This window comes from Bubalus kerabau, chromosome 13 (genome assembly GCF_029407905.1).
Source record: "Bubalus kerabau isolate K-KA32 ecotype Philippines breed swamp buffalo chromosome 13, PCC_UOA_SB_1v2, whole genome shotgun sequence".
In the NCBI taxonomy this organism is placed as follows: domain Eukaryota; kingdom Metazoa; phylum Chordata; class Mammalia; order Artiodactyla; family Bovidae; genus Bubalus; species Bubalus kerabau.
Genome location: NC_073636.1, coordinates 7,464,667 through 7,492,491, shown reverse-complemented (window position 1 = coordinate 7,492,491; position 27,825 = coordinate 7,464,667). Strand labels below are relative to the sequence as shown.

General features: G+C 41.3%; 1 protein-coding gene across 13 annotated transcripts in view; it reads left to right on the top strand.

The window, feature by feature from the left end:
• TASP1 (taspase 1) overlaps positions 1-27,825 on the top strand; it is a 281,853-nt gene that overhangs the window by 194,928 nt on the left and 59,100 nt on the right. The gene's annotated exons all lie outside the window — the stretch shown is intronic.

Here is a 27,825-nt window from a genome sequence, read left to right as displayed (position 1 = left end):
TGTGAACCCAAGCCCTAATAGATGATATTGATAATATGCATTCATAATTGTCTAACTGTATGCCCTCTTAATACAGTAGCAAATGTAAAACATACTGGGGCATCCAGAAACTTGATGGGAACTTCAGCATCAGTCTTCACCATAAGGGAAAAACCCTCCTGTGTGTCTCCTCTGCTCTCAGGACTTCACTTTTAACACTGCTCATCTCCATATGTATCAGGGGGTTGGTTCCCACACCAGGCATTTCTCTGATTCTCATGACACCAGCTGGTGTCCTGCAGTTGAACTCTATTTTTGATACTCTCTACCGGGAGATAACATCGCATCCCACAGGTTAAGGGTTCAGCCCCACGAGATCAGCCCCCCTGCCCCTCACATGCTAATCCCAAGTCCAGGCTGTCACCTGAGTTTCTGACCCACAGCTGAAAATTCTCAGGTTCTTACCACTGCCTCCTTAGGATCTATTAATTTAATACAGTGGCTCATGGAACTCAAAACAGTTTACTTACTCAGTTACTAGACATTTCTGATATATAAAAGATATAACTCATAAACAGCCAGGTGGAAGAGGTGTAGAGAGCAAAGGGTGTAGAACTTTTATGTCGTCTCTGGCTTCACTGCTCTCCCAGTCACCCCACGTGTTTGCCAGCCTGGAAGTTCTCCAAACACGATCCTTTTGTGTTTTCATGGAGACCTTGTTACATAAGCAAGATAGATGAAATCATTGCCAATTGGTGATTAATTCAACCTCTAACTCTTCTCCCTGCCCTGAGGTGAAACCTGTGGGGCTGAAAGTCTCAACCCTTTAATCACTTGGCTGGTCCCCCTGGCAACCAGCCCCCACCCACCCCCACCCCCCCAGCCATTCTTAGGTTACCTAGAGGTTTTCCAAGAGTCACCACATTAATATAAACTCTGGTGTGGTTGAAAGGGGTTTATTGTGATTAACCAGAGACATTCATTTCACTTTTATTGCTCTGGAGCTCTTTCAGGAACTGGGAACAAAACTAAATATTAAGATGCACCTATTGGTCTTATACAGGAAATCACAGGGTTTTAGGATTTGTGTGCCAGGAATCCTGAATAAAGACCAAAATACATATTCCTTATTATATCACAATATCAGCATTTTATCAAGCTTTCCAGACAAAGACTGTATGAAGCCATTCTGCCACAGTAAGACAGATTTCTTTCCTTAAAAGTAAAGTTTACTAGAGCACAGCAAGTAGTTGCTACATTAAACTGACTCTAAGATTGAGTCAGAAGCATGATCGGAAGCCTCAATGTCATGTGCTTCAGCACAGTCAGCGAGCAAGCTCTGACCTTACAGAGTAAAAGTAAGCAAAGCTGAACAGGTCTGTTGTCCTTTTGGTAAACTTTGTGTGGTAACTGCTGGAGACAGTCCCCTGCACTCCTAGGTGCATATCTGCATTATGAATATCTGCATTATTTGATCATGTGTGTGTTTACCAAATCAAGTGGGGATATTTGGAAAACTGTAAGACACTGATGAATGAAATTGAAGATGACACAAATAGATGGAAAGATATACCATATTCATGGATTGGAAGAATTAATATTCTTAAAATGAACAATTCTACCCAAGGCAATCTATAGATTCAGTGCAACCCTATCAAAATACCAGTAGTATTTTTCATAGAACAACAACAGATAATTAAAAAATTTGTATGGAAACACAGAAGACCCTGAACAGCCAAAACAAGCACGAGGAAGAGGAACAGAGCTAGAAGTATCACATTCCCTGACTTCTGACTATACTACAAAGTTGCAGTAATCAAAACAGTATGTTCCTGGCACAAGAAAAGGCACAAAAATCAATGATACAGAATAGAAAGCCCAGAAATAAACCCATACACATATGGTCTAGGACAGAGGAAACAAGAATATACAGGGAAGAAAAGACACTCTCTTCTATAAGTGGTACTGGGAAAACTGAACAGCTGCATGTAAAGAATAAAGTTAGAATATTTTCTAACACCATATACAAAAATAAATTCAAAATGAATTAAAGACCTAACTATAAGACCAGAAACCATAAAACTCATAGAACAGAACAGAACATTCTCTGACATAAATTGTAGAGTTTTTTTTTTTTTTTGATCTTATAACTAAAGCAAAGGAAACAAAAGCAAAAATAAGCAAATGGGATCTAATTAAACTTAAAAGCTTTTGTGCGGCAAAGGAAACCATCAACCAAACAAAAAAGACAGCCTACTGAATGGGAGAAAAAAATAGTATTTGCAAATGATATGACCAGTAAGGGGCTAATATCCAAAATATATGAATAGCTCATACAATTCAATTTCAAAAAAGCACACAACTGAATTAAAAAGTGGGCAAAGACCTGAGCAAACATTTTTTCCAAAAAAGACATGCAGCTATCCAACAGACACATGGACAGATGCTCAACATTGTTAATTGATAAGAGAAATGCAAATCAAAACCACGAGATGTCACTTTATACCTGCCAGAATGACTATGAAAAAAGATCACAAATAACATATGTTGGTGTGTATGTGGAGAAAAGGGAACCCTTGTACACTGTTGGTGGGGGTGTAAATTGGTACAGCCACTGAGGAAGACAGTATGGAGGTTTCTCAAAAAACTAAAAATAAGGTTGCCATATGATCCAACAGTTCCTCTCCCGGGTATATATCTAAAGAAAACGAGAACACTAATTAAAAATATATGCACCCCAATGTTCATAGCAGCATTATTTACACCAGCCAAGATATAGAAGCACCCTAAGTGTCCATCAGTAGATAAATGGATGAAGAGGATATGATAAACACACACTCAAGTACTAATCAGCCATAAAGAAGAATAAAATTTTGCTATTTGTAATAACATGGATAGACTTGGAAGGCATTATGCCTAGTGAAATAAGTAAGACAGAGAAAGACAGTATCTTGATATCACTTATATGTGGAATCTAAAAAAAAAACAAACTAGTGAGTGTAACAACAACAATGTCAAAATCCCAGACTCACAGATACAGAGAATAAACTAGTGGTTACTGAGTGGGAAGGGAGGAGGGACAGTATAGGAGTAGGAGATTAATAGGTACATTAATATGTAAAAAATAAATAAGCTACAAGGATATATTGTACAGCACAGGGAATATAGCCAGTATTTTAAAATAGCTAGGAATGGAGTATAACCTTTAAAAATCATGAGTCATTATATTCAGTTCAGTCGCTCAGTTGTGTCTGACTCTTTGTGACCCCATGGACTGCAGCATGCCAGGCCTCCTGTCCATCACCAACTCCTGGAGTTTACTCAAACTCATGTCCATTGAGTCAGTGATGCCATCCAACCATCTCATCCCCTGTGGTCCCCTTCTCCTCCCACCTTCAATCTTTCCCAGCATCAGGGTCTATTCCAATGAGTCAGTTCTTCGCATCAGGTGGCCAAAGTATTGGAGTTTCAGCTTCAACATCAGTCCCTTCCAATGAATATTCAAGACTGATTAAGTTCAACTGAAATTTATATATTATTGTAAATCAGCTATAGCTCAAAAAAAAAAAAAAAATTAAAAAAATACCTGCATAGTCCTCCTGAAGTAAAAGTCGTTGCTCTTAAACAATAGTGCCTTGGATTATATTATAAATATTACATGGTGTCCAGCACAAATGTAATCTAGAATTCCATAAGTAATAACTTTTTCTGACCAGAATTTTTTTTTTTTTTTCATGAGAAGGCAATGGCACCCCACTCCAGTACTCTTGCCTGGAAAATCCCATGGATGGAGGAGCCTGGTAGGCTGCAGTCCATGGGGTCGCTAAGAGTCGGACACGACTGAGCGACTTCACTTTCACTTTTCACTTTCATGCATTGTAGAAGGAAATGGCAACCCACTCCAGTATTCTTGCCTGGAGAATCCCAGGGATGGGGGAGCCTGGTGGGCTGCCGTCTATGGGGTCGCACAGAGTCGGACATGACTGAAGCGACTTAGCAGCAGCAGCAGTATATGTATGAGGCTTCCCTGGTGGCCCAGCGTAAAGAATCTGCCAGCAATGCAGGAGACTTGGGTTCAATCCCTGGGTTGGGAATATCTACTGGAGGGGAAGGTATGGGAACCCACTCCAGTATTCTTGCTTTCAGAATTCCACGGACAGAGGAGCCTTGGGCTATAGTCATGATTAAAGCGACTTGGTATGCATTGCACTTATGATTGATTAGTGAACCTAAAGCTTTGCCAATCACGAGTATTTTCACTTCACTCAAAAACAACTTGCCATCCAGCCTCATAGAACTGAGGGTTAATTGTTTTGTTTTGATTTTGTCTTATTTTGTGTGAGTAGGTTGAGGATTGCTGAGAATGATTTTCTTGATTTGGGAGTACTATAGATGGCTACTATAAAGTACTATACGGTACTACAACTATAGCCTGTCATAGATATGATAGGATGGATCTGAAGAATAAGAACTGACCATGGAGAAAAAATTATTTGTTGACTTTTCATATTAAATTTACATCTCAGAAGACATTCTATAAATATACTTACTTGAACCTTTTAAACTATAGAGAGGCATGCTTGCAGATTTTATTTAGAGGTTCCATGTCATATTTCCTTGTCTAAAAATCCACAGGGCCTCAAGTATTTGGAGGTATCAAGAATGTAACTAACTCCATCTTTAGGCTTTCTTCAGAAAATTTATCAGGACACCCTGACTCTAAGCAAAATCACCAATAATTTTATTAAATTATGTTCATATGAAAACTCCAGTGAGAGGAGGAGACGGGAATACTAAAGAAGCCTATTTTTAAGGTCATATGAAACAATCACATGGAAGTAGTGAGAATGTTGTGCAAATAATGACTGATGTGAAAATAATGTGAAGTGAAGGTCGCTCAGTCGTGTCCAACTCTTTGCGACCCCATGGATTATACAGTCCATGGAATTCTCCAGGCCAGAATACTAGAGTGGGTAGCTTTTCCCTTCTCCAGGGGATCTTCCCAACCCAGGGATCAAACCCAGGTCTCCCACATTGTAGCTGGATTCTTTACCAGCTGAACTATCAGGGAAGCCTGAATAAGCAGAGGCCCAGTCAGGTAGAATATACTATAAAGTTATGACAAAGTCATTGGTATCTGTATGGTAATAATTTCATTAATGTATCAGAATAATCTAGGAATCAGTTCAGATCAGTCACTCAGTCATGTCCGACTCTGCGACCCCATGAACCGCAGCACGTCAGGCCTCCCTGTCCATCACCAACTCCCAGAATCCACCCAAACCCATGTCCAGTGAGTCAGTGATGCCATCCAACCATCTCATCCTCTGTCGTCCCCTTCTCCTCCTGCCCTCAATCTTTCCCAAAATCAGGGTCTTTTCAAATGAGTCAACTCCGCATCAGGTGGCCAAAGTATTGGAGTTTCAGCTTTAACATCAGTCCTACCAATGAACACCCAGGACTGAGCTCCTTTAGGATGGACTGGTTGGATCTCCTTGCAGTCCAAGGGACTCTCAGGAGTCTTCTCCAACACTACACTTCAAAAGCATCCATTCTTCAGTGCTCAGCTTTCTTCACAGTCCAACTCTCACATCCATACATGACCACAGGAAAAACCATAGCCTTGACTAGACGGACCTTTGTTGACAAAGTAATGTCTCTGCTTTTGAATATGCTGTCTAGGTTGGTCAAAGCTTTCCTTCCAAGGAGTAAGCATCTTTTAATTTCATGGCTGCAATCACCAACTACAGTGATTTTGGAGCCCAGAAAAATAAAGTCAGCCACTGTTTCCCCATCTGTTTGCACATGCTGTGAAAGTGCTGCACTCAATATGTCAGCAAATTTGGAAAACTCAGCAGTGGCCACAGGACTGGAAAAGGTCAGTTTTCATTCCAATCCCAAAGAAAGGCAATGCCAAAGAATGCTCAAACTACCACACAATTGCACTCATCTCACATGCTAGTAAAGTAATGCTCAAAATTCTCCAAGGCAGGCTTCAGCAATACGTGAACTATGAACTTCCAGATGTTCAAGCTGGTTTTAGAAAAGGCAGAGGAACGAGACATCAAATTGCCAACATCCGCTGGATCATGGAAAAAGCAAGAGAGTTCCAGAAAAACATCTATTTCTGCTTTATTGACTATGTGAAAGCCTTTGACTCTGTGGATCACAATAAACTGGAGAATTCTGAAAGAGATGGGAATACCAGAGCACCTGACCTGCCTCTTGAAAAACCTTTATGCAGGTCAGGAAGCAACAGTTAGAACTGGACATGGAACAACAGACTGGTTCCAAATAGGAAAAGGAGTACGTCAAGGCTGTATATTGTCACCCTGCTTATATAACTTCTATGCAGAGTACATCATGAGAAATACTGGGCTGGAAAAAGCACAAGCTGGAATCAAGATTGCCAGGAGAAATATCAATAACCTCAGATATGCAGATGACACCACCTTTATGGCAGAAAGTGAAGAGGAAATAAAAAGCCTCTTGATGAAAGTGAAAGAGGAGAGTGAAAAAGTTGGCTTAAAGCTCAACATTCAGAAAACGAAGATCATGGCATCCAGTCCCATCACTTCATGGGAAATAGATGGGGAAACAGTGGAAACAGTGTCAAACTTTATTTTTGGGGGCTCAAAAATCACTGCAGATGGTGATTGCAGCCATGAAATTAAAAGACACTTACTTGGAAGAAAAGTTATGACCAACCTAGACAGCATATTCAAAGCAGAGACATTACCTTGCCAACAAAGGTCCCTCTAGTCTAGGCTATGGTTTTTCCAGTGGTCATGTATGGATGTGAAAGTTGGACTGTAAAGAAAGCTGAGTGCCGAAGAATTGATGCTTTTGAACTGTGGTGTTGGAGAAGACTCTTGAGAGTCCCTTAGACTGCAAGGAGATCCAACCAGTCCATTCTAAAGGAGATCAATCCTGGGTGTTCTTTGGAAGGACTGATGCTAAAGCTGAAACTCCAATACTTTGACCACCTCATGCGAAGAGTTGACTCATTGGAAAAGACTCTGATGCTGGGAGGGATTGGGGACTGGAGGAGAAGGGGACGACAGAGGATGAGATGGCTGGATGGCATCACTGACTCGATGGACGTGAGTCTCAGTGAACTCCGGAAGTTGGTGATGGACAGGGAGGCCTGGCGTGCTGCGATTCATGGGGTCGCAAAGAGTCGGACACGACTGAGCGACTGATATGATCTGAATGAAAATGTGCCTTTTGTCGAGGGAGAGTCAAGAGAGTTAAAAATCAGTAGGGACAGCAGCCATTAACAATCAGGTGAATGCTAGCCCTTCCTTCTCTTGATTTGGGATGAGGAATACCCTGGTGGTTAGGCAGGATTATATGTGGGATGGGTTTATTTACTACTTTGGAAACATTGTTGCCCCCAGACCCCAGTAGCTGCATTGCTGTTCTCTCACTTACTTGGGTTTTTTTATCCCCCTCAAATGTCCTATTTGTCATTTACGTATCATTATCATAGGACAGAAAAGCTGTCCCTGACCATCATAATTAAAACTGTGCATCCACCGTGTTACTCTATCTCCCCTATGCTGCCTGGTTTTCCTTTCTACCACTTTTATCGTTTGTTATGTTACAGATGACTTGATGTCTTAATCCAGGTGTGCTGCTCTAACAAAATATCTGAGTGGTTTATAATCAAAGGGAATTTATTTCTTGCAGTTCTGGAGGCTGGGAGTTGAAGATTGGGTGGCCCGCGTTGTCGTATGAAGCTCCTTTTCCAGGTTGCAGTGTGTCATTGTGTCCTCACGTGGCCAGAAGGAACAGAGAACTTTCTTGGGCCTATTTTATAAGGACACTAATCACCTTGATGAGAACTCTGCTCTATGTGCTGCCCACCTCCCAAAGGCCTCACTTTCTTTTTTTTTTTTTATCCATTGATTTTTTATTTTTATTTTTTTCATTTTAATTATTTTAAAATTTATTTTATTTATTTAAAATTATTTATTTATTTATTTTAATTTTTTTAAAAATTTACAATATTGTATTGGTTTTGTCATACCTTGACATGAATCTGCCACAGGTGTACACGTGTTCCCCATCCTGAACCCTCCTCCCACCTCCCTCCCCACACCATCCCTCTGGGTCATCCCAGTGCACCAGCCCCAAGCACCCTGTATCATGCATCAAACCTGGACTGGCAATTCGTTTCACAGATGATAATATACATGTTTCAATGCCATTCTCCCAAATCATCCCACCCTCACCCTCTCCCACAGAGTCCAAAAGACTCTTCTATACATCTGTGTCTTTTGCTGTCTCGCATATAGGGTTATCATTACCGTCTTTCTAAATTACATATATATGCGTTAGTATACTGTATTGGTGTTTTTCTTTCTGCCTTACTTCACTCTGTATAATAGGCTCCAGTTTCATCCACCTCATTAGAACTGATTCAAATGTATTCTTTTTAATGGCTGGGTAATACTCCATTGTGTATATGTACCACAGCTTTCTTATCCATTCATCTGCTGATGGACATCTAGGTTGCTTCCATGTCCTGGCTATCGTAAACACTGCTGCGATGAACAGTGGGGTACACGTGTCTCTTTCCCTTCTGGTTTCCTCAGTGTGTATGCCCAGCAGTGGGATTGCTGGGTCGTGTGGCAGTTCTATTTCCAGTTTTTTAAGGACTCTCCACACTGTTCTCCATAGTGCCTGTACTAGTTTGCATTCCCACCAACAATGTAAGAGGGTTCCCCTTTTCTCCAGACCCTCTCCAGCATTTATTGCTTGTAGACTTTTGGATAGCAACCATTCTGACTGGCGTGAAATGGTACCTCATTGTCCTTTTGATTTGCATTTCTCTGATAATGAGTGATGTTGAGCATCTTTTCATGTGTTTGTTAACCATCTGTATGTCTTTTTTGGAGAAATGTCCTTTTAGTTCTTTGGCCCATATTTTGATTGGGTCGTTTATTTTTCTGGAATTGACCAGTAGGAGTTGCTTGTATATTTTTGAGATTAATTCTTTGTCTGTTGCTTCATTTGCTGTTATTTTCTCCCATTCTGAAGGCTGTCTTTTCACCTTGCTTATAGTTTCCTTTGTTGTGCAGAAGCTTTTAATGTTAATTAGGTCCCATTTGTTTATTTTTGCTTTTATTTCCAATATTGTAGGAGGTGGGTCATAGAGGATCCTGCTGTGATTTATGTCAGAGAATGTTTTGCCTATATTCTCCTCTAGGAGTTTTATAGTTTCTGGTTTTACGTTTAGATCTTTAATCCATTTTGAGTTTATTTTTGTGTATGGTGTTAGAAAGTGTTCTAGTTTCATTCTTTTACAAGTGGTTGACCAGTTTTCCTAGCACCACTTGTTAAAGAGATTATCTTTTCTCCATTGTATATTCTTGCCTCCTTTGTCAAAGATAAGTCGTCCATACGTGTATGGATTTATCTCTGGGCTTTCTATTTTGTTCCATTGATCTATAGTTCTGTCTTTGTGCCAGTACCATACTGTCTTGATAACTGTGGCTTTGTAGTAGAGCCTGAAGTCAGACAGGTTGATTCCTCTAGTTCCATTCTTCTTTCTCGAGATTGCTTTGGCTATTCGAGGTTTTTGTATTTCCATACAAATTGTCAAATTATTTGTTCTAGCTCTGCGAAAAATACTGTTGGTAGCTTGATAGGGATTGCATTGAACTATAGATTGCTTTGGGTAGTATCCTCATTTTCACTGTATTGATTCTTCTGATCTATGAACATGGTATATTTCTCCACCTATTAGTGTCCTCTTTGTTTTCTTTCACCAGTGTTTTGTAGTTTTCTCTATATAGGTCTTTTGTTTCTCTCAGTTCAGTTCAGTCGCTCAGTCCTGTCCGGCTCTTTGTGACTGCATGAATTGCAGCACGCCAGGCCTCCCTGTCCATCACCAACTCCTGGAGTTCACTCAGACTCATGTCCATCGAGTCGGTGATGCCATCCAGCCATCTCATCCTCTGTCGTCCCCTTCTCCTCCTGCCCCCAATCCTTCCCAGCATCAGGGTCTTTTCCAATGAGGGTCTTTCCACCAGGGTCTTATCCAACTCTTCGCATGAGGTGGCCAAAGTATTGGAGTTTCAGCTTTAGCATAATTCCTTCCAAAGAACACCCAGGACTGATCTCCTTTAGAATGGACTGGTTGGATCTCCTTTGTTTCTTTAGGTAGATATATTCCTAAGTATTTTATTCTTTTGTTGCAATGGTGAATGGAATTGTTTCCTTAATTTCTCTTTCTATATTCTCATTATTAGTATATAGGAATGCAAGGGATTTCTGTGTGTTGATTTTATATCCTGCAACTTTACTATATTCATTGATTAGCTCTAGTAATTTTCTTCTGGAGTCTTTAGGGTTTTTTATGTAGAGGATCATGTCATCTGCAAACAGTGAGAGTTTTACTTCTTCTTTTCCAATTTGGATTCCTTTTATTTCTTTTTCTGCTCTGATTGCTGTGGCCAAAACTTCCAAAGCTATGTTGAATAGTAGTGGTGAGAATGGGCACCCTTGTCTTGTTCCTGGGAAATGCTTTCAATTTTTCACCATTGAAGATAATGCTTGCTGTGGGTTTGTCACATATAGCTTTTATTATATTGAGGTATGTTCTGTCTATTCCTGCTTTCTGGAGGGTTTTTATCATACATGGATGTTGAATTTTGTCAAAGACTTTCTCTGCATCTGAGATAATCATATGGCTTTTATTTTTCAGTTTGTTAATGTGGTGTATTACATTGATTGATGTGCAGATATTGAAGAATCCTTGCATCCCTGGGATAAAACCCACTTGGTCATGATGTATGATCTTTTAATGTGTTGTTGAATCCTGACTGCTAGAATTTTGTTAAGGATTTTTGCATCTATGTTCATCAGTGATATTGGCCTATCGTTTTCTTTTTTTGTGGCATCTTTGTCAGGTTTTGGTCTTAGGATGATGGTGGCCTCATAGAATGAGTTTGGAAGTTTACCTTCCTCTGCAATTTTCTGGAAGAGTTTGAGTAGGATAGGTGTTAGCTCTTCTCTAAATTTTTGGTAGAATTCAGCTGTCAAGCCATCTGGACCTGGGCTTTTGTTTGCTGGAATATTTCTGATGACAGTTTCAATTTCCTTGCTTGTGATAGGTCTGTTAAAATTTTCTATTTCTTCCTGGTTCAGCTTTGGAAAGTTGTACTTTTCTAAGAATTTCCATTTCTTCCAAGTTGTCCATTTTATTGGCATATAATTGCTGATAATAGTCTCTTATGATCCTTTGTATTTCTGTGTTGTCTGTTGTGATCTCTCCATTTTCATTTCTAATTTTATTGATTTGATTTTTTCCCCTTTGTTTCTTGATGAGTCTGGCTAATGGTTTGTCAATTTTATTTATCCTCTCAAAGAACCAGCTTTTGGCTTTGTTGATTTTTGCTATGGTCTCATTTGTTTCTTTTGCATTTATTTCTGCCCTAATTTTTAAGATTTCTTTCCTTCTACTAACCCTGGGGTTCTTCATTTCTTCCTTTTCTAGTTGCTTTAGGTGTAGAGTTAGGTTATTTATTTGACTTTTTTCTTGTTTCTTGAGGTATGCCTGTATAGCTATGATCCTTCCCCTTAGCACTGCTTTAACCATGTCCCATAGGTTTTGGGTTGTTGTGCTTTCATTTTCATTCCTTTCTATGCAAATTTTGATTTCTTTTTTGATTTCTTCTGTGATTTGTTGGTTATTCAGCAGCGTGTTGTTCAGCCTCCATATGTTGGAATTTTTAATAGTTTTTCTCCTGTAATTGAGATCTAATCTTACTCCATTGTGGTCACAAACGATGCTTGGAATAATTTCAGTTTTTCTGAGTTTACCAAGGCTAGCTTTATGGCCCAGGATGTGCTCTATCCTGGAGAAGGTTCCATGTGCACTTGAGAAAAAGGTGAAATTCATTGTTTTGGGATGAAATGTCCTATAGATATCAATTAGGTCTAACTGGTCTATCGTATCATTTAAAGTTTGTGTTTCCTTGTTAATTTTCTGTTTAGTTGATCTATCCATAGGTGTGAGTGGGGTATTAAAGTCTCCCACTATTATTGTGTTATTGTTAATTTCCCCTTTCATACTTGTTAGCATTTGTCTTACATATTGTGGTGCTCCTATGTTGGGTGCATATATATTTATAATTGTTATATCTTCTTCTTGGATTGATCCTTTGATCATTATATAGTGTCCTTCTTTGTCTCTTTTCACAGCCTTTGTTTTAAAGTCTATTTTATCTGATATGAGTATTGCTACTCCTGCTTTATTTTGATCTCTATTTGCATGGAATATCTTTTTCCAGCCCTTCACTTTCAGTCTGTATGTGTCGCTTGTTTGAAGGTGGGTCTCTTGTAGACAACATATATAGGGGTCTTGTTTTTGTATCCATTCAGCCAGTCTTTGTCTTTTGATTGGGGCATTCAACCCATTTACATTTAAGGTAATTATTGACAAGTATGATCCCATTGCCATTTACTTTATTGTTTTGGATTCGAGTTTATACACCCTTTCTGTGTTTCCTGTCTAGAGAAGATCCTTTAGCATTTGTTGGAGAGCTGGTTTGGTGGTGCTGAATTCTCTCAGCTTTTGCTTGTCTGTAAAGCTTTTGATTTCTCCTTCATATATTGAATGAGATCCTTGCTGGGTATAGTAATCTGGGCTGTAAGTTATTTTCTTTCATCATTTTAAGTATGTCTTGCCATTCCCTCCTGGCCTGAGGAGTTATGTCTTGGGGTGTTTTGCCTTGGGTTTATCCTGTTAGGGACTCTCTGGGTTTCTTGGACTTGGGTGATTATTTCCTTCCCCATTTTAGGGAAGTTTTCAATTATTATCTCCTCAAGTATTTTCTCATGGTCTTTCTCTTTGTCTTCTTCTGGGACTCCTATGATTTGAATGTTGGGGCATTTAACATTGTCCCAGAGGTCTCTGAGATTGTCCTCATTTCTTTTAATTTGTTTTTCTTTTTTCCTGTTTCATTTATTTCTACCATTCTATCTTCTACCTCACTAATCCTATCTTCTGCCTCTGTTATTCTACTGTTGGTTCCCTCCAGAGTCAATGGCACCCCACTCCAGTACTCTTGCCTGGAAAATCCCATGGACGGAGGAGCCTGGTAGGCTGCAGTCCATGGGGTCACTAAGAGTCGGACACAACTGAGCGACTTCACTTTCACTTTCATGCATTGGAGAAGGAAATGGCAACCCACTCCAGTGTTCTTGCCTGGAGAATCCCAGGGGCGGAGGAGCCTGGTGGGCTGCCGTCTATGGGGTCACACAGAGTCGGACACAACTGAAGTGACTTAGCATAGCAATGCATTATTCATTATATGTTGACTCTTTTTAATTTCTTCTAGGTCCTTGTTAAACCTTTCTTGCATCTTCTCAATCCATGTCTCCAGGCTATTTATCTGTAACTCCATTTTGTTTTCAAGATTTTAGATCATTTTCACTATCATTTGGAATTCTTTATCAGGTAGATTCCCTATCTCTTCCTCTTGGTTTGGTTTGGTGGGCATTTATCCTGTTCCTTTACCTGCTGGGTATTTCTCTGCCTCTTCATCTTGTTTATATTGCTGTGTTTGGGGTGGCCTTTCTGTATTCTGGCAGTTTATGGAGTTCTCTTTATTGTGGAGTTTCCTCACTGTGGGTGGGGTTGGATGGGTAGCTTGTCAAGGTTTCCTGGTTAGGGAAGCTTGTGTTGAGGGTGGAGCTGGATTTCTTCTCTCTGGAGTGCAATGAAGTGTCCAGTAATGAGTTATGAGATGTCAGTGGGTTTGGAGTAACTTTGGGAAGCCTATATATTGAAGCTCAGGGCTATTTTCCTGTGTTTCTGGGGAATTTGCGTGGTATGTCATGCTCTGGAACTTGTTGGCCCTTGGGTGGTACTTTGTTTCAGTGTAGGTATGGAGACGTTTGATGAGCTCCTATCGATTAATGTTCCCTGGAGTCAGGAATTCTCTGGTGTTCTCAGGATTTGGACTTAAGCCTCCCACCACTGGTGTTCAGTCTTATTTTCACAGTAGCCTCAAGACTTCCCCATCTATACTTCATTTTCAGATAGTTCCTTGATCCGGCTTATACTTCTCAAGATCTATAGGCCCCTTCTTCTATAGTCAGTACTAACTACAGGGTTTTAATCTATTGCACCTGTCACTTCCAAGGTGGTTCCCTCTGTTTTAGCTTCTTGTGTTTGCTGCTCTCTTCAGTGTCTAATTTCCGCCCTGACCCAAGGGGGCGGTGGTGGACACTTTTTTAGGCTCACTTGTTCAGTCGTCTTGTGGGGAGGGAGGGACGCTGCAAACAAATAACACTGGCGTGTGCTCACAGTGTCTTGGCCACACTGGGTTTGCCCCTGCTCATGGCGTGCGTGCTTTCCCTGTATACACTGCTTAGGCTCTAGGTTGCTCTGCCGGGAACTGTCTGAGGCCAGCCCTGGGCTGCATGCACCTCCCGGGTCTAAGCCACTCAGGTTCAGGCAGTCAGATAGTCCTCAAAGGCACAGACTCGGTTGGGCCTGCGTTTTGTGCCCTTCCTAGGTTGGAGCAGCTCAGGTTACCAGGTGTTTGGCGAGCACGGTCTCTGTGACTTACCGCCTCCTGGTTTCTGCCGTTCGGTTTTCTGGGTGTACAACCGGCGCACCTTCTCAGGTGGATGTTGACCATCCAGAATCCCAAGAAGTCTTGGTTAGCAACGAAGCCTGCTTGCAGTTTGGTAGATGATGCCTCTCTGGGGCTGCGATTGCCCCCTTTCGGCTCTGGCTGCCCTCTCCTGCCTGTCACCGGAGGGGGATGGGCCGGTCCGCAGCCAGCTAGCTCTAGTCAGTCCTTTGTTCTGTGAGTGGGCCTGGCAGTGTAGGGCTTTTCCTGGGGTAGCTATCCCACAGTCTGGTTTGCTATCCGAAGTTAGTTCCCTCAGATTGCCCTTGGGGCATTCACGCCTGGTCCTTACTCTGAGCAATGCAGCCCGCGCCTCCCTGCCCAGCCCCCGCTTGCTAGTGGCAGGTGACGGTGTCTGTGCTGCTTCACCTCTGAGGGAGTTACCATTGGGCACGGAATCTGTGGGTTTTAATTATTTATTTATTTTTCCTCCCAGTTATGTTGCCCTCTGAGGTTCCAAGGCTTGCCACAGACTGCCAGTGAGAGTGTTTCCTGGTGTTTGGAAACTTCTCTTTTTTAAGACTCCCTTCCCAAGACGGATCTCCGTCCCTACCTCTTTTGCCTCTCTTTTTGTCTTTTATATTTTTTCCTACCTCCTTTCAAATGGGCTGCTTTTCTGCTTTTTTGACTAAACGGACTTTTGTTGGCAAAGTGATGTCTCTGCTATTGAATACACTGTCTAGGTTTGTCATAGCTTTTCTTCCAAGGAGCAAGCATTTTTTAATTTTTCGGCTGCAGTCACCATCCACAGTGATGTCTTCTGCTGGCATTCAGAAGTTGTTTTGTGGAATTTACTCAGCATTCAAATGTTCTTTTGATGAATTTGTGGGGGAGAAAGTGGTTTCCCCCTCCTATTCCTCTGCCATCTTCAGCAAATCCCCCAAAGGCCTCACTTTCTAATGCTGTTACATTAGGCATTAAATTTTCAACACTCAGATCATGTTGGATGTTGATTTTGCTTCATGGCAAATAGATGGGGAAAAAGTAGAAAAGACAGATTTTATTTTCTTGGGCTCCAAAATCACTGTGGATGGTGACTGCAGCAGAAAAATTAAAAAATGCTTGCTCCTTGGAAGAAAAGCTATGACAAACCTAGACAGTATATTCAAAAGCAGAGACTTCACTTTGCCAACAAAAGTCCATATAGTCAAAGCTGTGGTTTTCCCAGTAGTCATGTATGGATGTGAGAGTTGAATCATAAAGAAGGCTGAGCACTGAAGAATTGATGCTTTCGAACTGTGGTGCTGGAAAAGGCTCTTGAGAGTCCCTTGGACTGCAAGGAGATCCAATCAGTCCATCCTAAAGGAAATCAGTCCTGAATATTCACTGGAAGGACTGATGCTGAAGTTCCAATACTTTGGCCTCCTGATGAAGAGCCGACTCATTGGAAAAGACCCTGATGCAGGGAAAGATTGAGGGAAAGAGGAGAAGGGGACAACAGAGGGTGAGATGGTTTGATGGCATCTCATCCTCTGTCGTCCCCTTCTCCTCCTGCTCCCAATCCCTCCCAGCATCAGAATCTTTTCCAATGAGTCAGCTCTTTGCATCAGGTGGCCACAGTATTGGAGCTTCAACTTCAGCATCAGTCTTTCCAGTGAATATTCAGGGTTGATTTCCTTTTATTTTGACTGGTTTATTTCATTTTATTTTGACTCTCAAAAGTCTTCTCCAATACCACAGTTTAAAAGCACCAGTTCTTCAGTGCTCAGCCTTCTTTATGATCCAACTCTCACGTCCATACATGACTATTGGGAAAACCATAGCTTTGACTATACAAACCTTTGTCAGCAAAGTGATGTGTTTGCTTTTTAATACACTGCCTAAGTTTGTCAGAGATTTTCTTCCAGTGAGCAAGCATCTTTAATTTCATGTCTGTAGTCACTGTCTATAGTGATTTTGGGACCTAAGAAAATGAAGTCTTTAAGTGTTTCCATTGTTTCCCCATCTATATGCCATGAAGTGATGGGATCAGATGCCATGATCTTAGTATTTTATTTTATTTTATTTATTTATTTATTTATTTTTTTGATCTTAGTATTTTAAATGGTGAGTTTTCAGCCAGCTTTTTCACTCTCTTCTTTCACTTTCATCAAGGGGCTCTTTAGTTCCTCTTCACTTTATGCCATAAAGGTGGTGTCATCTGTGTATCTGAGGTTATTGATATTTTTCCTGGCAGTCTTGATTCCAGCTTGTGATTCATCCAGTCCAGCATTTGGCACAATGTACTCTGAGTATAAGTTAAATAAACAGGGTGACAATATACAGCCTTGGCACATTCCTTTCCCATTTTGAATCAGTCTGTTGTTCCATGTTCAGTTCTAACTGTTGCTTGTTGACTTGCACACAGCCTTCTCAGGAGGTAGGTAAGGTGGTCTGGTATTCCCATCTCTTTTAAGAATTTTCCAGTTTGTTGTGATCCACACGATCAAATATTTTAGCATAGTCAATGAAGCAGAAGTAGATTTTTTTTGGAATTCTCTTGGTTTTTCTATGAGCCAATGGATGTTGGCAGTTTGATCTCTTATTCCTCTGCCGTTTCTAAATCCAGTTTGAACATCTGGAAGTTCTTGGTTCATGTATTGTTGATGGCTAGCTGGGAGGATTTTTAGCATGAACTCACTAGCATGTGAAATGAGTACAACTATGTGGTAGTTTGAACATTCTTTGGCATTGCCCTTCTTTGGGATTGGAGTGACAACAGCTGACCTTTCCCAGTCCTGTGGCCACTGCTGAGTTTTCCAAATTTGCTGGCATATTGAGTGCAGCACTTTCACAGCATCATCTTTTAGTGTTTGAAATAGCTCAGCTGTAACTCCATCACCTCCACTAGCTTTGTTCATAGTGATGCTTCTTAAGGCCCACTTGACTTCACCCTCCAGGATGTCTGGCTCTAGGTGAGTGGTCAAACCATTGTAGTTATCCAGGTCATTAAGATCTTTTTTGTATAGTTCTTCTGTGTGTTCTTGCCACCTCTTCTTAATATCTTCTTTCTCTGTGCTTTTTTTGTGCCCATCCTTGCATGAAGTGTTCTCTGTTAGGGATTCCCATTCTCATCCTGTTGTCATTGCTTTAGGGTGAGTTTGTGGAATCCTAGATCCCTCCACATGCAGTAGCATGTTGGGCTGGTATAGTCAGAAGCCCTCTGTCAATTTTTTTATAAAGTCTCCTGTCATTTCTAGAATAGTATCAGGTACCTACATTTAATGTTTGGTTAAGGCAAGAAAGAGGCTTTAATGGAAACCTTAATTTGGTTTCTTGCTCTTAATCTTTGTGGCAGAATCAGTAAATTTATCCAAAGATTGAATGTCTCTTTGATACATTTTTGTTCTGATTATAATTTAGAGTTTTCTGTTGTAAAATAAATTGACTTCTCCTGTATTTCAAATTTTTTTAGATCAAGGATTTCAAGAGTCATTTGCGCCACTCAGATCAGCTCTCCCAACTCAGCTCAACTCAGCCTGATTCATTGCGACTCTCTTCTCTAAGGAATTTAGTTGCAGTCTTTAAAACTATGCTTATCACCAGAAAGCCACACATCGGGATGCCGCTGTGGAGCAGTGGTGGAGGTGGGGTTCTGAGGAGCAGGTGTGTCCTCGGGTGCGCATGAGAATATCTGGACCAGTCATGTGGTGCCTTGCTCGCCTCGTCCCCCTCAGTGCTTCCGGGGGTCGTTTTCCTTCCTGTGCCTCAGCATCTGCCTTTCTTTCCTTCAGTTTCTCACCTGCCTAACAACAGTAATGATCCTTCCATTGGGATTTTTGTGGGAGCAGGAAAGGAGAGAAGGCAGTTAATATCTGTCTCATAGGATGATGGTGACAATCTTGACGACATCTCAAAAGTAGAAGAATAGAGTGGCTCTTCATTAACGGAGCTGTCCTCTCTGAACTTAGTGATCAGTCCTCTCATTATGTTACATGGTCTTCATGTCATTCAGCTGTACTTCACATCTGTGAGAGTTATGTTGACTAACTTAAATGCATCTTTAGAGGAGAAGTCCTTGGTCTTTCAGGAAGTATGAACTATTAGCCTGTTTTGGGGTCTAAAGAGTATTTATAATCTCTCTAGTTCTTTTAAGTTAGAGGTGTGTGTTTTCAGTAGGGATCATTCCTTATTTCCAAGTCCATTTTCTTGTTCACTGGACCGCCAAACAAATCATCATCATCATTCTTCCCTCTCTCTCTCACCTTCTCACTCACCCCCGCCACCCTGCACCCTTATCAATATATCTCTTTTTCTTGATATATGTGTAATTCCTGGAAAAGAAAATACCATTCAAGTGGTTTGTCATCTAGAGTTTAAAAAGAAAAAAGCAATGCACAGAATTGTATTGAAAAGACAGAATTTCTTTGTGAAATGCGACAGGAGAGTAGAACAGTAGGAGCTGCCTTCTGGCTTTAGAATAGATTCTTAATCAGCTCCACAGCGGCATCCCAAGTGTTGTATCAAGTGTTGCAAAAGGAGGTCTAATGCTTTGGCTTATTGGCCTCAGATAATGTCTGGTTGCTGCTGGTGGGGAGACACGAATCTTTAAAACCGAAAATACTCCTACCTGTTAGAACTGATAAAGACATTAGACTTACTAGTCTAGTCTCTCAGTTTTTCCAATGAGGGAAGAAAGCAGGGTTCAGAGCGATAAAATGGCTTGTCCAAGTTCAAGTAGACAGCATCGGGATCCTTGTTGTGTAGCCCAGTCTTCTATCCATGTGTGTTTTGTGGATGTCTGTGGATTTGTCTGTCCATCCATGACTCCACTCCTCTAGGCTTACCCCCTAACCAACCCAGGCCTGTCGGATTTCCTGTCTTCCGAGGTCTGATTGGTGGCGTCTGAGAATGGGAAACCTGACAAGGAGGGGGGGTCTCTCTGGTGGCGAGGGTCGTGTCATGCACACTGCTCTGGAGCTCTCTGTAGATGGCCACTGTACCTGCACGGGAGAAGCTGTTTCTAGCTGTCCCTGACACCCCTCACATCCCTATACTTCTAGGAGTTTGTTTGTTCTTCCTCTTGGATTTTATGAGCCAGTGAATCCACCTTTTTACTTAAAATCATTCTAATTGGGATTCTGGCACTAGCAGTGAAAAGAATATGGATTTACATTCCATTAACTTCTCTGCCTTCATATTTACAGGGATTTTCTCCTTAAGTTTCTTCAAATTTTTCATCCTTAAAGATATGGCACAAATACAATTAGCAGGTGTCTCATTTGTGTACAGTCTGGATTTACAATCTTAATGATTATACAGATTATACACATTTGATCAGAGTGAATGTGTTTCTTAGCATCTGTAATTATAATTTCATTGCATAGTAGTTATAGATTTGGGTGTTTGAGAATCAATTTGAGATATTTTAGTAGTGTAAATGAATCCTAATTTTTATTATTTCTTTGTTTCTTTTAATCTTCTTTACTTTATGCTGCTACTTACATATGGAACTTTGAATTGTCTTAGTTAATTTTTGCCTCCCAATTCCCTACTTGATTATAGAAAGCATATCACAGAGCCCAGCATTCACCTGAAGTGAATTTTTCTTACTGGGAAGAATAAGAATGTTGTTACCTTTTATACAACAGTGTTTAATATTTTAACTTGGGAAATTGATACCCTGTCACCACCGCCATCCAGTCACCCAATGTCAGTTGAGCACTAGTTGCAGCTGCTGTAGAAGGTTAATCAGGAAGGTATAGAAATAGATCTTGTTCAACGTGGTAATCTTTGAGGATGAGCAAAATGGTGAAGTCTGTTCTTACCATTAGGATTTCTACCACCAAATGTTTAAGTAGCACCTCTGAGGTTACAAAGTTCATATATGTAAATTGAACCCTCACCACAATTCAGAAAGGTGTTTTATAATATCCATGATTTATAGTTGAAGAAACTGAAGCATATAAATTAAAAAAAAAAATCTCTTGCTTAAGACCACACAGTTACTACCTTGAGAGTCAAAACAGGGTCTTCTGTCTGAGTCAGTATTGGTTTGCTTTTTTTAAAAAACACCACGGTGATTATATGAAATCTGAGTACTTTCATAAAAATTTTAGAATCTTCAAATATAGCACTTTAATCATTATTTCATTAGATCATTGAATGAATGGACATTGAGGGTGAAGAGCCCTGATTTGAGCTTCCATGGTACCCAGGGGACCCAGTACCCTTTCCGAGCACCCGTGGCACACGGCAGTGCTGTGGGCAGGCGTGTGTGTATTTGTGGCAGGGAGCTAGGGATAGGGGAAGGCAGTGAATAAGTTCATGAACTTTGTTAGTCACTAAGAGGGCCTCAAAGGTGAGTCAGATACTCTCACCCTAAAGCAGTGAGAGTATACTCACCTTCTGTATAAATGGCATTGGAGCTAAAGAATAAACTTCCGGGACTTCCATGGTGGTCTCATGCTAGGGACTCCGTACTTCCACTGCAAGGGCACGCGTTTGATCCCTGGTCAGGGAACTAAAATTCCCACATGCCACATGACCTGGCCAAGAAGTAAACAAAATTTAAAAAGAAAGAAAGAAAGAAAAAATAATAGATTTCAGTTCATGGGGATAAGGAGCTGGGAAGCACAGTTCACAACAATGAGCCCGGGGGAAATTTTAAGGAAATGGAATATAGGAAGTCCAACTTGGCTGGAGTGATGTGTGAAAATAAATAGGGATGTAAGGTTGGGAAGAGCGAGGAAGGCAGGTCTGGGCTAAGGAGTTTAGACATTATTCCATGAGCACTTGGGAGTCATTGAACATTTCTGAGTGGTTTACTGGTGTAATCACAGCTGGGGTGCATATTTCTTATTAGAGTAAACTTTGATGTCTGTTTTCCATGCCAACGTCTATTCTATGAACAACCCTATTGGTTCCGCCTGCAGAATGTACCCCAGACCCACCCTCTGCTGACTGTCTCCACTGTCACCAGGCTCACCCAAGCCCCTGGAAACTCATAACCAAGCTCTTTCAGTGGTTTCCTGCTTCCACACTTGCCCTGCTGATCTATTCTGCACAGCAGAGTAACCTTATACAAATGTAAATGATAACTACCACTGACCTGGTTAAAGCCCTTTGTCATCTTTGACCACACTTTGAGTAAAATCCAAACTTCTTGCTGGGCTCACAAGCCCCCTGTAACCTTATATGAGGTGGCCTTGCCTTTCTGCCCTCCCTTCCTCTCCATCATCTAGTTTGGCCACTCCAGTCTCCTTTTATTTCCTGAACATCCATGCTCCTCCCCACCTCAGGGTATCTGCGTTTGCTGGTTCATCCTCCTGGAATGTTCTTTTGACAGATCTTCACGTGGTTGGTGCCTTATCAAAGATGCCTTCTCTGACACTTGATTTAAAGTGTTAGCCCCAGTCACACCTGTCAACACTTGCCTGGATATATTTTCTTCACAGCACTTCCTACCAACTGGGTGGGTTCCTTGTTGATGTATGAGTTTATTACTTGTCTCCCAAGCTGCTCAACTGGATGTGGGCAGGAACCTCATTTGTTCACTGCAGTATCCCCAGTGCCCGATGAGTCCTGGCACATTGTACACATTCATTTATTAATTAAGTGGTGCATGATTGGAGCAGGAAGGACAAGGAGAGTGAACAAGGGTCCTATTGGTGGGAAGGACATGGCAGGAGCAGGTGTAACCACAAGGAACTCACAGGACTTGATTTGGTTTGAACAGTTGAGTCCTTGGAGAGGGAAGAGGTAGGTTTTATGCTTGGGTAAGCGATGGACCTTCCCTGGTGGCTAAGTGGTAAAGAATCTGCCTGCAATGAGGAGATGCAGAAGACACAGGTTCGATCCCTGGGTCAGGTAGATCCCCTGGAGGAAGACATGGAAACCCACTGCAGTATTCTTGCCTGGGAAATCCCATGGACAGAGAGGCTGGCAGGCTATGGCCCATGGGGTCACAAACAGTTGGACATGACTGAGTGACTAAGCACACAGATGAGTTATGGGGACCCTAGGAGAAGTTCCTGGATGTGGTGGGAAAGGAACAGCTGTAGAGGTGCCAAGAGCCTTCATGCAGGTGTGGTGGGATGTAATCTTATCCCAAATTTCCTGTTCCCCGAGAGGCTCTGCTGCAAAGCAGGCACAATCGTGGGCTCAGAGAAACATGGGAGGAAGCCTTCCTCCCCAGCTCTGGCATGGCTGTAACACATCATGGAACCACTCTGAACCTCAGGCTCTTCATCTGTAAAATGATCATAAAAAGCCTTCTCATTCTGGTTCTGGAAATAAAACTGCAGAACATGATAGTATGGATCTAGGGCCTTAGGATGGCTTCTGGGTGGCTGTGAATTCCGTCTCCCTTCTCTCTTCTCTGAGGGGCTGAGGAGAAAAAACTGTACTCTGGTTCCGCAGTTTAAATATGTGTTGCTTTTTGTTGCAAAGCTGTGTGTGTGTGTGTGTGTGTGTGTGTGTGTGTGTGTGTTGCCCACGTGTGTGCATGCGCACGTGCATGGGCACACACACACGAATTAAAAAGACAAGCAGTGCCCCTAGGCTTATCCTGAAAATAGGTAGTTCCTTGTCCCGACCCTCCATACCCCACTGAGTTTCTATCCCCGGAAACTCTTATTTTTAACTCTCTTAACTATTTTTTTTTTTTCTAAAATTTACATCTGTAATTCAACATAAGATGCCTATACTACTATTTCTTGATTTTTAAATCTTAAATACTATTTGGATATCAAATTTAGATGTTATTGTCTTCACATCAGGGAAGGCAAGGATTTAGTTCCTTTATATTTCCAACTTCCAATCTACACTCACCCACGTAGGCTTTTTCTGTTCTTAATGTATTATATTCTTGTTTTTTAGTTCATCCATATGGACAAGTTTATATTTTTTACTTTAGCCATTGACATCTGAGCTACATAGTGTGCTGTGATTCTAATTTCATTTTCTGTAGAAATTTGAATTTTGTCTGCAGTTAATATCTGCCTCACTTTTTCTTTTTTAAACCATTCTTTTATTCTGTCTTCCCTCAAAATGTGAGACATTTCCTCTCAATAATTTAAAACTCAGCATGTATCTTATAAGTTTAAATTTTTTCCCATTTGGAAATACCATTCCAGCTTTCTCTGGCTGTCTTGTCATTTTGGTTCATTGGATCTCCAAGCCTGTTTGTAGCTGTGCGTCACCCAGGAATACTTTTGTCTTCTCTTGTCTTAAAGCCCCTGTTCCCAGATCTTCATTTTTTTCTCTTTGTTTCCCTAATTCCTTAATTTTGCCAAGGTACAGTTGTCCTACAACTTTCTGAGAAAGAGTGCATGGGAGGTGAATTCTTTGAGACTTTGTCCAGCTTCAGTCTCCTTTCATGCTTGATTGACATTTTGGCCAAGGATAAAATTCTAGGTTGGAAATAATTTTCTGTCTGCATTTTGAAAATGTTACCTCCTAATCACCTAGATCCCAGAGTTGCTGTTGAGAAATCCAATGCCATTATAATCCACTTGCCTTTCCAGTGGTCATTTTTTCCCATTTGGAAATTTTTTAGACCTTTGTTTTCTCAGTATTTTGATATTTCATAGTGATACATCTTCATGGTGCTTTTTTTTCCCTCCATGAATTATGCTGGGAGGTTTATGAGCCTTTTCAGTCTGAACACTCATCCTTCAATTCTTGGAACTGTTTTTTATTTCTTTTGAAATTTGTTCCCTTTCATTTTATAAAATTCGTTCTCTTTGAAACTCCTTTTAATCAACTATTGGATCTTCTGGCCTGTTCTGATTAAAAATGTTTTTTTCTCTCTCATGTCTTACCTCTGTCTTTCTTTTCTTGTGTTTCTGGGGGTTGCAACTTACAGGATCTTAGTTCTTCAACCAGGGGTCGAACCTGGGCCCTCCCAGTTAAAGTGCCAAGTCCTAACTACTGGACTGCCAGGGAATCTTTCCCCTTCCCCCACCTTTAAATTTGTTTTTTCTTCTGCTCAAAGTATTTGCCTAAGTTTTCCCTCTGTTACCTTTTTGCTTTTCTGCTCTCTGTGTTTCCCAGAGGCCTAATGGAAATAGCTAGTGATTCTAGGTTGTCTGTGAGGAGAAAAGGAAAGATATACCCATTTGAATGCAGAGTTCCAAGAACAGCAAGAAGAGATAAGAAAGCCTTCCTCAGAGATCAGTGCAAAGAAATAGAGGAAAACAACAGAATGGGAAAGAGTAGAGATCTCTTCAAGAAAATTAGATACCAAGGGAATATTTCATACAAAGATAGGCTCAATAAAGGACAGGAATGGTATGGACCTAACAGAAGGAGAAGATATTAAGAAGAGGTGGCAAGAATACACGGAAGAACTGTACAAAAAAGAGCTTCATGACCCAGATAATCACGATGGTGTGATCACTCACCTAGAGCCAGACATCCTGGAGTGTGAAGTCAAGTGGGCCTTAGGAAGCATCACTACGAACAAAGCTAGTAGAGGTGATGGAATTCCAGTTGAGCTCTTTCAAATCCTAAAAGACGATGCTGTGAAAGTGCTGCACTCAATATGCCAGCAAATTTGGAAAACTCAGCAGTGGCCACAGGACTGGAAAAGGTCAATTTTCACTCAATCCCAAAGAAAGGCAATGCCAAAGAATGCTCAAACTACTGCACAATTGCACTCATCTCACACACTAGTAAAGTAATGCTCAAAATTTTCCAAGCCAGGCTTCAATAGTATGTGAACTTCCAGATGTTCAAGCTGGTTTTAGAAAAGGCAGAGGAACCAGAGATCAAATTGCCAACATCCACTGGATCATCAAAAAAGCAAGAGAGTTCCAGAAAAGCATCTATTTCTGCTTTATTGACTATGCCAAAGCCTTTGTGTGGAACACAACAAACTGGAAAATTCTTCAAGAGATGAGAATACCAGACCACCTGACCTGCCTCTTGAGAAATCTGTATGCAGGTTGGGAAGCAACAGTTAGAACTGGACATGGAAAAACAGACTGGTTCCAAATAGGAAAAGGAGTACGTCGAGGCTGTAAATTGTCACCCTGCTTATTTAACGTCTATGCAGAGTACATCATGAGAAATGCTGGGCTGGATGAAGCACAAGCTGGAATCAAGATTGCCAGGAGAAATATCAATAACCTCACATATGCAGATGACACCACCCTTATGGCAGAAAGCAAAGAAGGACTAAAGAGCCTCTTGATGAAAGTGAAAGAGGAGAGTGAAAAAGCTAGCTTAAAGCTCAACATTCAAAAAACTAAGATCATGGCATCCAGTCCCATCACTTCATGGCAATAGTTGGGGAAACAGTGGAAACAATGGCAGACTTTATTTTTTGGGGCTCCAAAATTACTGCAGGTGGTGACTGCAGCCATGAAATAAAAAGACGCTTACTTCTTGGAAGAAAAGCTATCACCAACCTAGACAGCATTTAAAAAGCAGAGACATTACTTTGCCAACAAAGGTCTGTCTAGTCAAGTCTATGGTTTTTCCAGTAGTCGTGTATGGATATGAGAGTTGGACTATAAAGAAGGCTGAGTGCTGAAGAATTGATGCTTTTGAACTGTGGTGTTGGAGAAGACTCTTGAGAGCCCCTTGGACTGCAAGGAGATCCAACCAGTCCACCCTAAAGGAAATCAGTCCTCAATATTCATTGAAAGGACTGAGGTTGAAGCTGAAACTCCAGTACTTTGGCCAGCTGATGGGAAGAGCTGACTCATTGGAAAAGACCCTGATGCTGGGAAAGATTGAAGGTGAGAAGAAAAGGGGATGACAGAGGATGATATGGTTGGATGGCATCACCGACTCAATGGACAGGAATTTGAGCAAGCTCCAGGAGTTGGTGATGGATAGGGAGGCCTGGCGTGCTGCAGTTCACGGGGTCTCAAAGAGTCAGACACAACTGAGTGACTGAACTGAACTGAGCTGAGCTGTGCTCTTTAAGTACCAAGAATCTGAGCTGAAAACCCTTTGTATGTGAGTCACACTTGTTATCTTGAAGCCATCCCCATAAAGCAAGGACGAGTGATGTAGGTTCTCTCAAGTAGGTTCTTAGTCTTGAATTGGTTTGAATTGAGACTGGAAATACTCTTGAGACTGAAAAGGAGTGATCCAGTCTTGCTTGGAGGGTATCAGCGTTCTCACATCCGTGGAGCCTGTGGGTGAAGGAAGCTGGTTGTTTCACATAAGGGCTCCCCTTCAGCCCCTAACTTCAGAGTGGAGCCTCCCTCCTGCTCTGGGCTGAGCCCAGTGACCCGAACCTCCAGTCCCTCTGGTTCAGTCTCTCTAGAGAGTAAATATCCTGCTTCCTCTAGGGCTGGGGAGGAGTAACTTCCTCTCTAGATAGGAATCTGGGACTTGAGATCAAGTGTCGGCAAACTTTCTGTAAAGGGCCAGAGAGTAGAGTTTAGACTTTGTGGGCAACACTTTGGTCTCTACCACAGATTCTTCTCTTCCTCTTCCTTCTTCTCTCTCTCTTAAAAAAGCAAAGCAAACAAATCAAAAAACCCTTTAAATATAAAATAAACATTCTTTGCTTACAGACAGTACAAAAATAGGCTGTAAATTAGACAGGTCATAGTTTACCCACCCTGGTCTAGAAGATCCTTTTGGACACTCTCAACCAACTACCTTTATTTCAGGCGCACCCTGTATTCCTGCCTCCAGAACTTGAAGCCTCCAATTTCTGTTCCTTTTTTTGATTTTATGACAAAACTGGGGTAGCTTCTTATAGATGTCCGCCAACTCCAAACAGCCTTTTTTCCTGCCTCCTCCCCACCTCCACCCCATGGAAGCTTTCCCAGGTCCGCTAGGTGAGCAACTCCTTGTCTGTCTGCTTTCTCTTTTCTAAAGGTCTGTTTTTCTGTTTTTCCCTCGTCTCTTTCTCTGTCCTTATTGGGCCATGGCCCTTTTTTTCTTTCCCCTTCCCTTTCCCCCAGTTTACTGGGATTTGAGAAAGGATTGGAGATAAATGCATGTATTTAATCTGCTAAGTTTAACCAGAAGCTCCCCCCAAATCCAATTTGGCTGGGTTTTATTTTTATGACTTTCTTTGATAGCACTTGGGTTAATTTTGCATTTGTTCCCCACGTGCTCACTTGCTGTGCCAGATGTTCGAAGAAGATGTCCTTGGGGAGGAAAAAGGAGGGGCTTTAAAACGCAGTGTTGCTGAAATGCTCACAATGGTTCACTGTGTGAGATCTCTCCGAAGCACGGCCGTTTCTAACCACCAGACTCTCATAATAGAAATACAGTTTCACCCTTATTTGTGTAAACCATC